The sequence below is a fragment of the Phocoena phocoena genome, chromosome 6 (assembly GCF_963924675.1).
Source record: "Phocoena phocoena chromosome 6, mPhoPho1.1, whole genome shotgun sequence".
Classification (NCBI taxonomy): Eukaryota; Metazoa; Chordata; class Mammalia; order Artiodactyla; family Phocoenidae; genus Phocoena; species Phocoena phocoena.
Window position 1 is genome coordinate 57,554,461 of NC_089224.1, and position 16,615 is coordinate 57,571,075.

Consider the following 16,615-nt stretch of genomic DNA (forward strand, 5'->3'; position numbering starts at 1 on the left):
CGTTAAATAGAGTTTAAAATTGATGCTATTTAGCTCTAAAACTGCCAAGAGAGCCTTGTTAACATCTGGGATTCATTTTCAAAAGGCAAATAGCAATATGAAGTGGAAAATATTATGGACCAAATGAACACTACTCATTGTTAAAGCAACACAGATGCGGGACGCACTGAAGCTTGTGAGAGTCAGGCATGGGATTCTACAAGAGACACTGCAGCTGGATATCCAAGGAAGAATAAGATGGAGGGGAAGAGAGGAAAGCAGTGAGGAAAGTGCTAAAGGGAATGATTGAGTACAGACATGGGAATGGGAAGGTTGGCCACCTGACAGCTACTATGTGCTCAAGGAAAGCAAGCAATCTTTAACAGTAGTCCAAGCAAAATATAAATTATTAAAAATTTTTTGTAATACATTCCCAATCTAAATATGAATGGTGTTAGGAGTTTTCTGGTGTTTTGGACTAACCACTCTATGGCTTCCCTCATTTGTACATGTAACTGTTTCTATGAGTTACAAGTAGCCAACTTGCACATTCTTGCCAGGCGTGGGAACTCTGTGTGTGAGTGTCGTGTGTGTGTGTACTGTGTACATGTTAATCACATATTTGGGAACAGACAGCAAACCAGCCTATTTCCTTGGAATTATCTCAGAGGAGTGCAGGTCTCTAGGAATGGATAAAAAGCCTAGTGGTGTTCCAGTGGGCTGCTCTCTAGTGGTGGTCCTTGTCAGATGGAATATCTTGACACTTTGCTTTCTGACAGTGGATATGTTTGGAAGAGTTGACATGAGGCCTGAATTTCACATTGCTTCTGAGGCTACAGGTAGCTGAGCCCTGCCCTGGGAGTCTGAAAGCCAGGCTGTGGCCCAGGTGAGGTCAACAACAGAGACCCCCAGGGAGGACTGAGTAACAAAAGGACACATGCAGCACCGCTGCAAGAATGGTAAGATTACTTAGCATTTATATGGAACTTTTTGATCACTAATTAGTTAATCCACAAAACTCCCCTGTGAGGAGAGTATTTTTAGTTCTTTTTTGTTTCCACATGAGGAACCAAAGACGTAGTGAGGTTAAACAACTTGGCCTAAGCTAAACATCAAGTCAGTAAATAGCAGGAGTGTTGTGGGAATATAGAGTTTCTAAATTCTTATTTTGTCCACTTAGTCCATAAATACCCCTTGGTCTTTGGGGAAAGATGGTCAAGTTGATCCTCAGAGAGATGAGACCCTTCACTACAATAAATGGTATAGTTTTTCTGCTAATAAGACCTGCTTAGGGAGAGTTTCTGTTTCAGGAGTGGGTGCTTTTTGCCCACTCTGAAATAATGAAACCAAAATAACGTCTACTGGAGCAGGGCATTTGTTTTTGTGAGCTGGGATGCAGGGACTGCTGGTATGTTCCCAGCAGTACTTAGGCACGGGGATTTCCGTGTTGTACTTTGTAAAGTAGTGAGTATTGGGAATAAGAAGAGGCTGAATGGAGAGGGGAAAAAGAAGGCAAAGAATGGAGCCCACTTCTTATCCAGCCTTTTGGACAGAGTCTGACTCTTTGTGGTTTTAGAGATGGGGACCAGAAATGGATGGAAGGACTCTTGAGAGTCTGAAATGGTAGCACAAAGATGACTGCACCCAGGTCCAGCTGAGCAGTGTGGTTAAGAAAATGGAGGAGGCCCTTCTGTCTGTTCTGCAAAGATTAAAAACATCGGAACAGTCGGACACAGTGTCCTTGGCACATACTTTGATCACAGCGCCATCAACAGGGGCAATGACAAGGCTTCTCCAAGCTGCTTTGAAGACGGCGATGTCAAGGAGAGGGATCAAGAGAAGTGGAGAAAAAAACAGGCGGAGTTTTTTAGGGACCGTCGTTGATGGACTGGTTTGTCAGACACCCTTCTGAAGATTTCCAGAAGTGCTTGGCATGCATTTGGGAAACGTGCAAGTTGATCACTCAGAGTCACAGCCTATGTAACCACGGCTTTACATTTATGGGAACAAGCTAGTGAGGGCAGGGGCCATTTGGAGTTTATCACTGCAGTAGATCCTCTTCCCGCTTGCTGCACATCTTACCTTCCTTCTGTTCCAGTAAGTTAATCATGGTTATTTTAAATATTAAAAATGAAAAGCAGTTCCATATGCTTGATGATGGTGTCTTACAATTACATCTGAGAAGGCTGAAGAACAATCTGATGAGACTTTCTTGGTGAAAACACTTTTACAATGTAGCGCAGTAGGAAGAGCATGGCTTTGGAATTAAGAATCCTGGGTTCAAATCTCAAATCTGTTATTCGGAGCCATAAGCTTGGATAAGTCATTTAACTTAATTAGTTTCAATTTCCTTAACTATTAAGTGGGAACGTAATGCTATCCTCATGTCATACGTGTCTGGGGGCCAAATGGCATGACGTATGCAAAAATGCTTCGCAAAGTGCAATTTATAAAATTGCTACTTTTGCATGAGTACTTGCTGTTACGCATGTTTCACGGATTACTCAATCAGGAACTCTAAGAGGTAGGTACAATTACTATGTGGATTTGTATCAGTTAGGGCCCTGCAATAAACAAATAGCACCCTCAAGTGGGAATCACCCGAGGAGAGTTTAAAAAAGGAGCTGTTTACAAAGTCATGGGCATGGTGTATGGAGATTACAAATATAATGGTACCCTGGTGATGCTCACAGTTAACCATCCCTGGGCCTCAAGGGATGAGAGAAGGAAGCAGGTACTGGAACCTGAAAATAACTGCCTGGAGAAATCCACCCACTAGCTCTTGTGGCCTTTGGTCAATGGCCTTAAGCCAGTTGTTGGCAATACCACAAAGAGTAAGTCAGGGAAATCAATACCCTGGCAACATTCTCTTCTCTTCTTCCATACTCTTGGCAGCCAATTAAAATGCAATGTCAGAGGGCAAATGAACCCACTCTCATAGTCCATTTAAGGGATGACCATATTTCTGGGTTTGCCTGGAACCATATCAGTTTATACCCTTTCCTGATATGGATAGCCCCTTCCCTTCCATGTGTCCCATTTTGGACAATAAATTAAATTTCCATTCTATCTAGAATGGTTTACCTCCTAGTATTGGTACAAGATTGGAGAAGGGAGTTCAGTGGATCTGGAGGGGGGAAACAGAACAAATCCCACACATTACTTTCCAGAAGAAGAAATAAAGACTTAGAGCCCCAAACAACCTGCCCAAATTCACACAGCTAGTGAAGGCCAGAGTGGGGTTGAAGGCAGGCAGTGGGAAAGCAGTTGAACTACAGAAGCTAAGCTCGTAACCACTGATGCAGGAGGCCCCTGACATACAGAGGATGTTTACCTAGAGGGGATTAAAGAGTTTGTTTTAAGACTCAGTGGCTCAGGCAGTCAGTATTATAGGAAGAACTTCAGTTGCACTGGTGAATCTAGCATAGCTGAATATCATATTTTCTTATTATTACGTTTGGCTGACAAGAGGCTCATTCCTTACAAGGGGAACAGACGGCCAGATCTGTAGTTCCCATGTCAGGAGGATTTCCTGGATGCTCCCCTTAAAGGAGTGTATCAAATCTGCTCATTTTAAAAGGCCTCTTAGATGCACTAATTCAACACTCGTACAGATAGAAAACCATCAGTTCATCCTATGATTTTACTCTATGTCAGTCAATTTTCCACGGTCTTTTTGGTGGAGTGAATCTTCCTAATGACTTACACTTATGGCAATAAGTGAAAACAAAGGCAATAAAGAAAGCCCAAGGATGTTTTATGGCTTTAGTTTTTTTAAAATGATGCCTCCTGGAGATGAAAGCTGGGTCTTACAAGGTAATCAAAGAGCCTCCCACAACCTTTTTAAGATGCTCTGCTTCAGCCTGCCTGCTAGAGACTGGATGCAGGCAGTACGTAATCAACCACAGCTCTTGGCAGGGAGCTGTGGCCTATTTGAGAACTTGTTTCCTTAAACCAAGTACGGTAAGACTGAGCCTACATAAAATCATTTTGGAAGCAACTCATCACCATTGTCAGAAATAATTAACTGAGCTCTTAATTTTCTTTGCTTGGAGAAAATTATGCAAACACATGATGCTTACCCTTTGAAAGCTTAAACTAATTTTGTCACAAGCGAAAGGAATACACAGACATAAAAATAAGATATTGAGGGCGCTTCCCTGGTGGCGCAGTGGTTGAGAGTCCGCCTGCTGATGCAGGGGACGCGTGTTCGTGCCCCGGTCCGGGAGGATCCCACATGCCCCGGAGTGGCTGGGCCCGTGAGCCATGGCCACTGAGCCTACGGATGGCATTGAACATAATATATACCTACCTATATACTTTTATATATGCATGTACATATGTATATAATCATATTTATGTACATGCATATATGTACATACATATACAAGTATGTAGGGAGGTATATATTATCTTTGGTTCCATCCACATCTTCCTCAATAACATATATACACACACACACATATGTATATATGTATGTTATTTCATATATGTGTGTATATATATATATATATATATACACACGAAAGAGAGGGAGATAGAAAATAGAAAGTGAGAAAGTCCACCCCTAAGTCATATATGTATGTATGTATATATATTTGTAAATTAATTTTAAAGATAGCTAATAGGGACAATTTTTCTAATCGAGAAAAAATTTAAGCCTTCTTATCTGAGCACCAAGGCACCAATGCCATATTTTCAACTATCTATACAACCTCTGTGCTTGGATGTTTCATGATCACATCAATCTCAATAGATTTGGAAGATCTTCCTCGAATCAGGTATCTTTCCTCTACTCAGATCTCTTTCCCCAAAGAACACCAATATTTCAGAGTTGGAGAGCTATTTTTGCCCATGGATCATCTAGCTTATGCATGAACTCCTGAACAGTTCTCAAACAGTTCATTCCAGCGTTGACTCTTTGGGCTCTGCAATACCCTCCAAGACAAACGAGGCCCAGGGTGGGTTCATGGAGATCTTTGCTGGGCAAAGCAGGGGATGGGGAATTGGCTGGCATGAAGACTGTGGAGTTCAAGGTGATCTCAGTCGGGGGTTCAAGTATTAAAATAAAATTGAAAGCCAACCGTACAGTCCAATAGACTGTCAAATAGACTGTTATTTGAGAGACAAAAGCCAAAGTCTGAGGCAATGGGGTCAACCAAGAAAATATGAAACTGAATTAATTGGGTTCAAACTGTGGATCACAGGCAGCATACAGCTATTGGCTCCCTAAACACAATTTATATAATTTTATCTAAGGGTAGGATAACCTTGTTAAAAAGTTAAATGAGCTTAGTCAAACAAAGTCTGAGAGGGAGAACAAATGTTTTTGCCTCTCCCCCTAGGCTAACCCCTCACTCTTGCTTTGATGGTATTCTTACCAATTTCTCCTTCATCAGTTATCCCCACATCTCTTCTTTATCTTCAGGCTTTGTTTTCCATTGATTCCCCTATTCATATAAAGTTACTTTGAGTTCTTCTTGACAATTCTTTTGCCCCCACAAGTTAGCATGGTCCCCTTTCCTTTTTTCAATGCTGAACACTTTGAAAGAATAACTGTACCCTCAATGACTTTCTTTGCTTCCCATTTTTTTTGTGGTACGATCTGAATTCCCCCCTCACAAGTTTCCATAAAACTGCACTCCACTAAAATCACCATGGGCTTCCTGAATGCTAAGTTCAACGGTACTTCTCAGTGTATATGACTAACCGTTCCTTCTAGAAAGCATCTCAACATCTGGCCTTAATAATGCCACTATCCTTGGTTATCTTCCTAATTCTTAACTCCTTCAATGATTTCTCCTCTTTTTTGTCCATTAAATGTTTTTATTCCCTAGGCTAAGGTCCAATCCTTAGCCCATATCTTCCATGTTTTCATTCTGAAGCAATCTCATTAAATGCCAGAGATTCAATGTTAACACACCTCTGTGGCTGAAACTTATTCTACAGGTATAGCCTTGACTTTTCCTCTAGGTTCCAAGCAAATATTTTATATTCCCTTTGGATATTAACATAACGATGACCTCTTAGTACTTCAAACTCAGTATGTTCCCACTAGAATTTATTTTCACATGTCCCAGACCTGCTTTAGTTCCATATTCCTTACTTCACTTAAGGATGTTACCATCCTCTCACTTACATAAACAAGAAATCTTAGTTAAATGGATGCCAATCAATTTTACATTCAATTAATAGGTTTTTAAGGGTCTACCTCTGCAGGTATTCCTAAATTTTTTCTTTTATTGTGACTATTTTCACAGCTCCCAGTCAACATTACTTCAAGTTGACCTCATCATCACCAATCTTTCCCCCAACTGCTTCCCATAATCCATCTTCAATGCATGGTCAGGGTTATCATTATCATGCATCGATTTGATTGGTTGATTTCTCTGCTGAAAAGCTTCTATGACCCCCCCATTGGCTTCTTGATAAAGTCTAAATTTTCTCCTTGGGATTCAGACCTTCCCTGATTTTATGCCTCCCACGTTGCCTGTCTATCTATGTCCTTGCACCCTCCTCCCTGGACCATACACCCTAAATTCCAATTCTGCCTCCATTTCTCAAGAATGTCATGCCCTTGATGTTTCTAGCTTTTCCAGATCTTCATTTTTCATAGTCTTAGTGAGTCTTTGTGAAACCTCACCTAATTACCTCAGATAAAATAAATACCTATCCTCTCTGAATGCTTCTACTACTCTTTTTAGAAGCATGTATGGACCTGTATTGCTCAGTACTGAACTCATTGCTCTATATCTGCAACCCCCATTCCAGATTTTAAACTCATGAAACACAGCCTTGTCCTCTTACGGTTTCCTGCAATGCTTTTCAAAGTTCATTGTACAGAGATATATTCAATACATGTTTACTCTATTGAATTAAATTCTTATTGCTGGTTCCTTTGAAAAATGTACTAGATTTTCCATTCTTTTTATTCCAACAATGCTATCCCCAATCCAGGCCCTAGGCACAGTTCACCTTGTTTACTACCTTTATGAAATTTCCCTTTCAACTCATCTTGTGTAAGTCATCACTTTCATTATGTTATTCCCTACTTCCAATCCCAAAATAGCCTTGATTGGTTTTGACACCAAATTCAGACCCTTCTTTCCGTCTCTCCAGGTCATCTGAGATCCCCATTTCCTCCCTCTTCAACCCAAACTTGCTTCCTAATACTCATAAACTATATTCTTCATACCAGTCAGATCCACTTCACCCTAAATTCCACACATGCCATGCAATTCTCACCTTTGGGCCTCTGCTCACCCTGTATACTTTACCTGACATATCCAACTTTCACGTCCTGCAATGTCTAGCTCAAATTTCACTTTTTCTCTCAGGCAATTCCTCATTACCATTCTTCTGTGCATGGCTACTGTACTTAAAATCAGTATCCCAGATGAACAATCAATTGTGTTCTCATTGCTATAGGTTGGTTAGTTCTCTCCAGCTGGCTCTGTGAGGCTAGGTGCTATCACGCACATACTTCTCTATCCCTGCCAGCACTTTTAAGGACACTGCTGGTCCTTAAAACATAACGCTTACTAACGGATGAAGAATAATCATAAATGGGGGCGCCATTCCCTAATAAAACGGCATTATATAATTCATATATCAATACAATTCCAGGAAATTGCACGTGGTGAGTGGCTTTTAGAAGGGCTGGATTGGGATGCCCAGCCCTAAGCTCAAGTGGACACGATGCAGGACCAGAGAAGCAGCCAGCTGAGCCTGCCTTATTCAATGAGATGGTTTACTGTGCCAACCTCATCTGCCGATCCCATCAACCCTAATTATCATCAACTAATTCTATTAGCTCCGTAAAGCTATTTCAGGAGAGAGTGCATTATACTAAGCGAGCATCATCGAGTAACAGAGTTATGCTCTTCCTACATCAGGCTTCATTCTAGTCAGTCAAGCAGAAAGAACATTTGGCATTAATGTTCTCATCGAAGTGTCCAGTTTTCACTCCTAAAACTTTGTTTCTTTGGTCAATTATTTTAGTCTGCAAAAGTCCAAAACAGGTGTGATATTTATCTGCTGATTCTTAAGAGGGATAGGCAGAACGAAATAAAGGAACATTTTATTTCATGCCGTCAGGGAAGAACCAACCTTGATTCTGCAAAGCTTATTAGCTGGAGGTAATAGAGAAGGAAAGGTGTCTAGGAATGCTGTAACTGCTGTCTTTATGGTGTTATGCAGAACATTGTGTCTTGGGGCTATTTAAAAATATTTCCCCAATCCAGAAAGACACCGTTATTCTCCACTCCCCAGAGTTCTGAAGCAGGTTAACATGAAATTTAATATAATATTAGGTTGAGATTCAGTTGTAGAAATAAGAAAGGCAAACACGTTGTCTATTTATCTACACCTTGGAAGGTGATGCCGGTGACAGAGGTGCTTGCCAGGAGTGTATAGTAAGGATACGATGTTTACACTACTCTGACCATGAATGTGAGCTCCTTCCATGACTCCCACAAGCAGCTACCACTTGGCTTTCTCTTGACCATCCAGTTGAACATGCACCCTTGGCTCCACAGACCCTTGGTCCACTGGGAGGGGTACAGCTGGAGAAGAGTCCAAAGCAGAGCCTACTGAAGCACAGGGGTCAGGACAGAGACTCCTCTTGCCCTGCCCCAGGAGTGGTACTACTTATTTGTATATTGAAGATAATAATGGAGAATCCACTTATTAATAAGAATTAATAAGTTAATATATTTAAAGTGCTTAGAACAATGCCCAGTAAATGGTAAGAACAATACATATGTTTGCTATTACCATTAATTTTAACCCCATTGTCAATGACTAGAAATCTATGTTTTTGCAAACAACCAATGAAGAGTGTGACTGGTTTGAGCTAGATCTAGGAGTAAATACCAACTTGAAAAGAAATTACATAAGATGGAATGACCTTATATAAAGTCAATATAGATTCTTGGCCAAGTCTTCTTTTCAAAACAACTTTAAAAACATATGAGATGCTAAATGAACAAAAGTTCAATACTATGCTATGGCAGTTGAGAATCTGGAGATTAACCTCAGTGTCAGTGAACTGATGACAATCAACTGGGACGCAAATCATACCTCTCCAACCAAATAACTATGAACACTGGTACATTTTATGATTCTCTACTGCTATTCTTTTTTTTTTTTTTTGCGGTACGCGGGCCTCTCACTGAACACAGGCTCTGGACGCGCAGGCTCAGCGGCCATGGCTCACGGGCCCAGCCGCTCCGCGGCGTGTGGGATCCTCCCGGACCGGGGCACGAACCTGCGTCCCCTGCATCGGCAGGCGGACTCTCAACCACTGCGCTACCAGGGAAGCCCTCTACTGCTATTCTTAAAGAAGGGAGGGCATCTGCTATTCTTAAAGAAGGGAGGGCATCTCTTGATCCTGTTCTCTATTACCAGTTCATTAAGAGTATATATCTAAAAGTGACCTACTAACCTTTGCAATTATATGTAGAACAAGTGACCAGAGAAATAATCACTGAGAACAACAAAAAATAATGCTAATACAACCAATACAGAATCATTTTAAATAGTGACAATGATACCTGCAATTTATCAAGTGCTTTACATATTTACAAATTAGAACCATTATTTACATTCTACAGGTGAGAAAACTGAGGCTTAGGAAGGTTAAATGACTCTTCCAAAGCCATGCAGTTTGTAAGTAGCAGAGCTGGCCTTTTAATCCAGAACTATCTCATGCCTAAGCCACCTTTTTGACTCCAAAACATGCAGTCTCTCTTTTTTTTTTTTTAACATGCAGTCTCTTAATGTACACTGCAGTTGAAAAGAGTATATTGTTTTATGTACAACATAGTGCCTAATGACTGCCACCCAATGTGATCATCCCTGTGTTCTAGTGAAATTAATTCAGGTTTATGTGCCTCTTGCACGTGGCTGTTGCCATTTTGGTTTAGTCCCTGGATTGTCAAAATCTTCACTAATGTAGCCGTCATGGTCCCTGAATTAAGTTTTTTACTAAAATATCATAGACATAAACATTAAGAATGCCTACTGACAAGCAAAAAAAAAAAAAAGAAATCCCTAGCAGAAACCACATTCTATAGGGTTTCTTTTTTCGTTTTTTTTTTTTTTGCGGTACGCGGGCCTCTCACTGTTGTGGCCTCTCCCCTCTCCCGTCGCGGAGCACAGGCTCCGGACGCGCAGGCTCAGCGGCCATGGCTCACGGGCCCAGCCGCTCTGCGGCATGTGGGATCTTCCCGGACGGGGACACGAACCCGTGTCCCCTGCATCGGCAGGCGGACTCCCAACCACTGCGCCACCAGGGAAGCCCTATAGGGTTTCTTTACCCCAGTCTTGGCAGGCAGAGTTGTTTCTTTTTAATTTTAGTTCTGGGAAGGGACAGCCAGAGTCATCCCCTTGACACTCTTTGCACAGATCCTTTTCCCCTCTGCAAAGATGTTTCCTCTTTCGTTCCATGTCTGCAGTGTCCCTGCCACCTGGCTGCTCACGAAAAAGGAACAGATTCTAGAACATCACTTCCCAAGGTGAGGTATATCCATTTCAACCTCTAAATGAGGAAACTGTTGGTGCAGAAAATCACTAAACAAAAAAGCATCTCCTTCAAACGCCCTCATGAAAGGATGCATTCCCTGGCAGTGGGATGAGGAAGTGAGAAACCATTACAAAGGGGTACCAACACAAGGAATATCTGTTCATTCCGAAGTTCTGTGCCAGTCTCCCAGATCTGTTAGCCATCGAGTGCTATGCTAGGCCAGCGTGGAAGCACTGACAGCAGAAGAAAGACCCCAGGCTTAATGTTAGGTGTTGGAATTGATGCCAAGGAAAGCCCTTGCTTTTAGCAATCACAGTCTCCGAGATCCAAATATCAGTGCTTGACCAAGGCCAATGTCATCTCAACTCCTCACAAGGGCATCCCATTCTACCCCGATATGATTTTTCTAAATACAGAGCTTTGTTTTCCTGGAGAAAACTGTGTTATAATGGAAAGAATTTTCTAACCTGATGTAATATTAGCTTTCAATTCCCAACTTTTGCCTCTTACTATCTGCATAAACTCCACCAAATTCCATGAGCCTGTTTTCCCAATGACACAAAGGAAAAATAATATCTGCCCCTGGTGTTCTTGTGAGAATCAAATGGTATATTGTATTGAATATATGAAACCTCCTTATAAAGCTAATAACATTATCCGAGTCTATGTTGGTACAGCCTAGTTCCTTCTGTTCTATGGGTCGTCTCCGTTTTAAATTGGCCTTTTAGTTTAGAAAGGAAGCAATTACCAAGAGCTGTGGAAGTCAAGAGTGTAGGCTCTAAGTATCCTATCTTTTCTCCTAATCTGCTAGCAGTGTTTCATCATAAAGTGGCTGTCACCAACCCTCTCTTAAACAGCCAAGATCCCCCTGTGTAGGGGTTGTGTTAGGTGACAGTGAGATATGAGTAGGGCTTGTTAAAGAGAAAGGGTAAGCGCCTTCCACTTCTGGCTTCTTTGATTAAAATTATACCTTCCCTTGACTCTTCAGTGTTGTCAAGGAATTTAGCTGTCATCCATCCACTGTATACTCCAGATTCCTTTTTTGGACTGCTGGCAGTATGATTATTGACAGACAAGCAAGTCTGAATACTGAGGCTGGTGAATGACTGGCATCCTTAAACATGGTAAAGATGAAGACTTTTCATCTGTAAGACACTGATTTTGCTTCTGGCAATGATGAGGGATGGGTCATGTCAAAACCAAATGAGAATCTACAGTTCTGTGAAAAAACAGACTCTTCTCAGAAAGGAGAATTTGCCGCTGGATCTGACTTCATGAGTCTTTTCCCAAGTCTGCCTCCTTTGCTTTTTCTCTTCCTTTGCCTTTTTCTTTAGAGAATGACCTTTACTTGTTCTTCACCTCTCTCGTCTCACCTTCCGTGATAAAATATACAATATATAATCAACGCATAACATCCTAACTGGTTTACCTTCGGAGTGTCTTCTCAGAATTGTGTCGCTTAAATGTCAGCGCATTCGCTGATCTAGCTGCATAACCCTGAAAAGCTTATTTTACCATTCTCTGATATGGAGCTGCAACGCCATAGGCTCCCCCTGCTCAATCCTCATGCACATATACTCACACCCCATTGGGGGCAAAATTAAGAAAAAGAAAACTAAAAACTGGTTGTATACACAGGATGGAACTAGATAGAATCTTGTGTCTCCCAAACAGGAAATAGTTGATCAGATCTAATGAGCTTTCAGCTCATAAAAAACAATGGAGCTACACAGATGGTCAAGGACAAATGATTTTGAAGAGAAACAGAAAATAGCTTGAACTCAAGAAAACTCCTTGGTATTTATTTATTTGTTTGTTTGCTTTCAAATGTGCAGATTCTACAAACACTAAGCATATTTTATGCCAGGCACTTCCTCCTCTACTTCAATTCATTGACATTTATATATAATAAGCTGGCTCACCAAGTTACACGGGCAAATGTTCTACAAAAATATAGTTATAAAGAGTCTTAGGCATCATCAATTCCAATCCTCGTTTTACAAATGAGTAAACTGAGGTCTAGATATGTAAATTGACTTGCAGAAAGTCACATAGTCCACGGCAGAGATGAGCCCGGAAACCATGTCTATGGAGTTCTAATTCATGATTCTTCCCGGTACACTAAGGCTGCCTGGCAAATCTCAGAGAAATAAGCCAAACATTTTGGTGGAAATCAGAGTGTTATGTCTTTTCCAAAGAACGAACAGAACATGGGCCTCTCAAAAGAAATTGCTGAAATTTAGTATTCCTAAATTCTTGTATAGCCCTGCAACTTGGCAAAAATCTCCTTTCAGAAGACTTGTGCTATTATCAACAGGATAAATGGGTGGCTACTTACTCAAAACAACACTGGAAGAAAGAAACATAGAAGAGTGTGACATAGATGCCTTCCCATTGCATAGCTGTTATTCTCCAAGAATCTCATAGAGAAAACACTCTTTCAGGAAGTGCCAGCTGAGCAAAAGTGGAGACCTAAGAGCTTGCATGAAATTCGCACTTTGCGATCCACAATGGAGCCTCTGAATTTTAAATTCTGTGGTATGACAATGACACAAAGCAAGTTTGTTTGTTTCTTTTTCCTTAAAAGCCTAATAAAGACATTGTTCAGAATATAGTATTAAACCTTGGCTGGAGCCTTTAATCTAAGGTCTGATGCCCTAAAAGTTCAATCACCACAAAATGCCCACCACAGCTGGCATGCTGACCTGAATGGCAAGTCACAGAGCCAGCAGCACTGGCAAAATGACAACAGCTACACACAGACACACACACACACACAGACACACACAGACACACACTATATTTTCATGTGTATATGTGTGTGTCTATATATGCAAGCCCATACCACTCTCTTTGATAATAAGAATCTTTTACCCTCTGAAAAGCTGCAGAAATCTCAGCTACTACTGTAGCCCTGTTAACAGCCAACTCTGTGACAAGGGCCTACTCAAAAGAGAGGAAAGTCAATAAAAGTAAAGTGTAAGTGTACTGTTAATGACAGGTTCTTCCAGGCACTTTCCCCCAAATTATACCATTCCTATTCAAATACCATCTTAAGAGTCTCAGACAGTGTCAAGTGCAATCATTGTTATTGCAGTTGCCAAGGTAATCAATTGAAATCATAATGAAGGGAACAGAAGGAAATCAATAGAGTCTGAAATTACAAATAAAGAGAAGCTATCGTTTAAGAGCATTTGGCTGAAATCTTCCATATTAATGGAGTCAGAAATGGCTGTGTCATTCAGAAGCAGTGTGGTGCATAATTCAGCCGAGTGCATTAGAACACCTAAAAGAGACTGCAGTAATTAGGACTGCCTACCAAGAATCTGTCCACCTTAGAAGGCATATTGCTGAGTTGTTTATTATAGCTCCAGTGTGTTTTTATATCTCAATATTTTCAATCATCTCCCCAGCACCCTTAGGTAGGAGGCAGGATTAGCTTGCTCAGAGACATTAAGAACAGGTTGTTAGTCCAGTCTGACTCTGGGATTAGGAAGTAAGAGGGACTAATGCATTTTATTTTAGAAGTATGTTCTTTTACAAAAATTCTATTGATTTGGTAGAGCAATATATCTGGTAGAGAAAGCAAGGGATAAGTATGGAAATAGACTATAGGAAAATTGATTACTGCCTAGTCTTTAATCACATGCCTCAAAAGTTCATTGGGCTCCATTAGAGTGACATAAAAGTTTTCAATTTCACTGTTATTTGTAAAGGTAAAATGAACATTCTAGAAGTGCCTAATACTCATGATCAACTACACCCTAAAGAGAGAACAGGAACCAAATGACAATAAAGGTTGAATAGCTATCCAGTTCTTTTAACAAAAAATAGTCCATAAAAAGGATAAGGAATTATGAAAAAATCATGTACTTTCCTATATTGGCTTATCTTTGGGAACTGAAAACGACAGGTTTATGGATTTCAGCAGAAATACATTTATTTCATTTTCAATAGTCTATGACAGGCTTTCCATATTCCGCTCCACTGCTTTGCAGGCCTTGGCTTACAGGCTGTCTGTTTGAGAAATCCTAAACTTTTAATCTCAATCTATAGATGGCAGGAATACATAAAAAGCTTACATGTGTTTGGCATCAATATCACGAGAACACTGGGACTACAAGCATATAATTTATACATATTTAACTATACTCTTTCGGTCAAAAATAGAAAAAGGAAGAGAGGAATACAACAATACAACTCACGTAGCGTGAGTTCTGATTGCCATTCTGCTCAGTAAACCTATACCCAAGAATGAACATGAGATGGGAGGTTAGAAGATATTTTTCACACAGCAGGCTTAGTTCCCACATGCTTCTCAGAGAGTAAGCATTATAATTCTAGTGTTTTAAGATATTTATCTGTTTAACTATTTATCATTTATTTATTTTTATGCCACATGATCTCTACCTGTAAACTGACTCCTTCACATGGTACTCAACCAAAGAATTATCAAATTTCTGCAGACAAGACAGTGAATAAACTCTCCATACCATGTTGATCAAAATTGTTTTTCCGGTTTTAAATATTAGCCAGACATAGAGAGTGTTGGACTGTAAGGCTTGGGTGCACAGTCTGGATAGAACCAGTTAATTATGTGCATTTCACTGATCCTTTGTCAGGTGTCAAACACTGAAGGATCAACCTAAAGATATACTGAACTTATTGAGAAAACTGTTCCCTTATTGTGCCCTTCTCCACCACGGCAACTTCCTACGATATTTTCAAAGATAATTTTAACTATATGTAGTGTTGGCTGATTTTAGAACCCAAACCTCATCTGAGATATAAATTCTTCATGCATAAATTTTCTGCCAGGCCTTAGCACTCATTTAATTCACAACAATGGACACGTTTTCTAGGACGTAAAGGTCACTTGTGTTGGTCTCTTTGGGGAGCATATTAGAAATGCATACTCTCAGGATTCACTCCAGATCTACTGCATCAGAATCTGTACTTTAACTAAATACCCAGATACTTAATATGCAAGTTCATGTTTGAGATCCACTGTGTTTGAGAGGAAAATGTATGGCATAATAGACCTCAGAGCATTATCCAACTGCTAAATAAGAAGAAAGCAAGAGAGAGAGAAAGCCTAAGCACATTTGTGCAGGCGTAATAGTTGGGGCAGAGTTCTATTGCTACGTGTAATAGCATATTATAATCATCACATTAGCTTTGGCATTATGGTTATTAGTAATCATAAATAGATTCAGAATGTGTTCGTATTTTATAATATTGAATTATCTCCCCTCCCACCTCCAGGCCAGAAGAACGCATGTAAACAAATAATAAAAAGATAACATGATAACTGCTATAATAAAGATATAAATTAAATGCTTGGAAAGTTGAGAAAATTGAACTATCCATTTCGCGTGGAGAGACTGAAGAAAGGCTTTTTCAAATAGACAGGTGGATACTGAGGAGACGGGTATTCCAGACAACAAGAACACAAGGGGTATTGAAAGGCTTTGCCATTTAGTAGCTGCTAAGTACCTGAGTGTGCCTAGAGCTTATGGTGTATGTGGTTTTGCAATCTCTTTAGGGGGGGTAGGAGAGGAAGGGATGGATAGGAAAAGATGAGGATCAAAAGATTGGAATAGGGTAGAGAGAGCTGGACTGTAATGCTGAGGCATCACCACAAGGCCTAAGATTAACATATTATCAGTGTTATTGAACCCGAGAATCAAACTTATTAAAGTTGATATGATATGGTCAGATTTTTAACGGCTTTATCAAAACCACTTATATAAAATTGCATTTGCATATTAAGACTAGGTTGCTGGGGCTTCCCTGGTGGCGCAGTGGTTGAGAGTCCGCCTGCCGATGCAGGGGACACGGGTTCGTGCCCCGGTCCGGGAAGATCCCACATGCCGCAGAGCGGCTGGGCCCATGAACCATGGCCGCTGAGCCTGCGCATCCGGAGCCTGTGCTCTGCCACGGGAGAGGCCACAACAGTGAGAGGCCCGCGTACCGCAAAAAAAAAAAAAAAAAAAAAAAAAGACTAGGTTGCTGAAAAATCAATGGCTGGTCCATCCAATAAAATTGAAAACCTGGTTTTCAGGATACGAAACACATTATAGTGTTTGATATCATTTTTTGCAAAGGAAT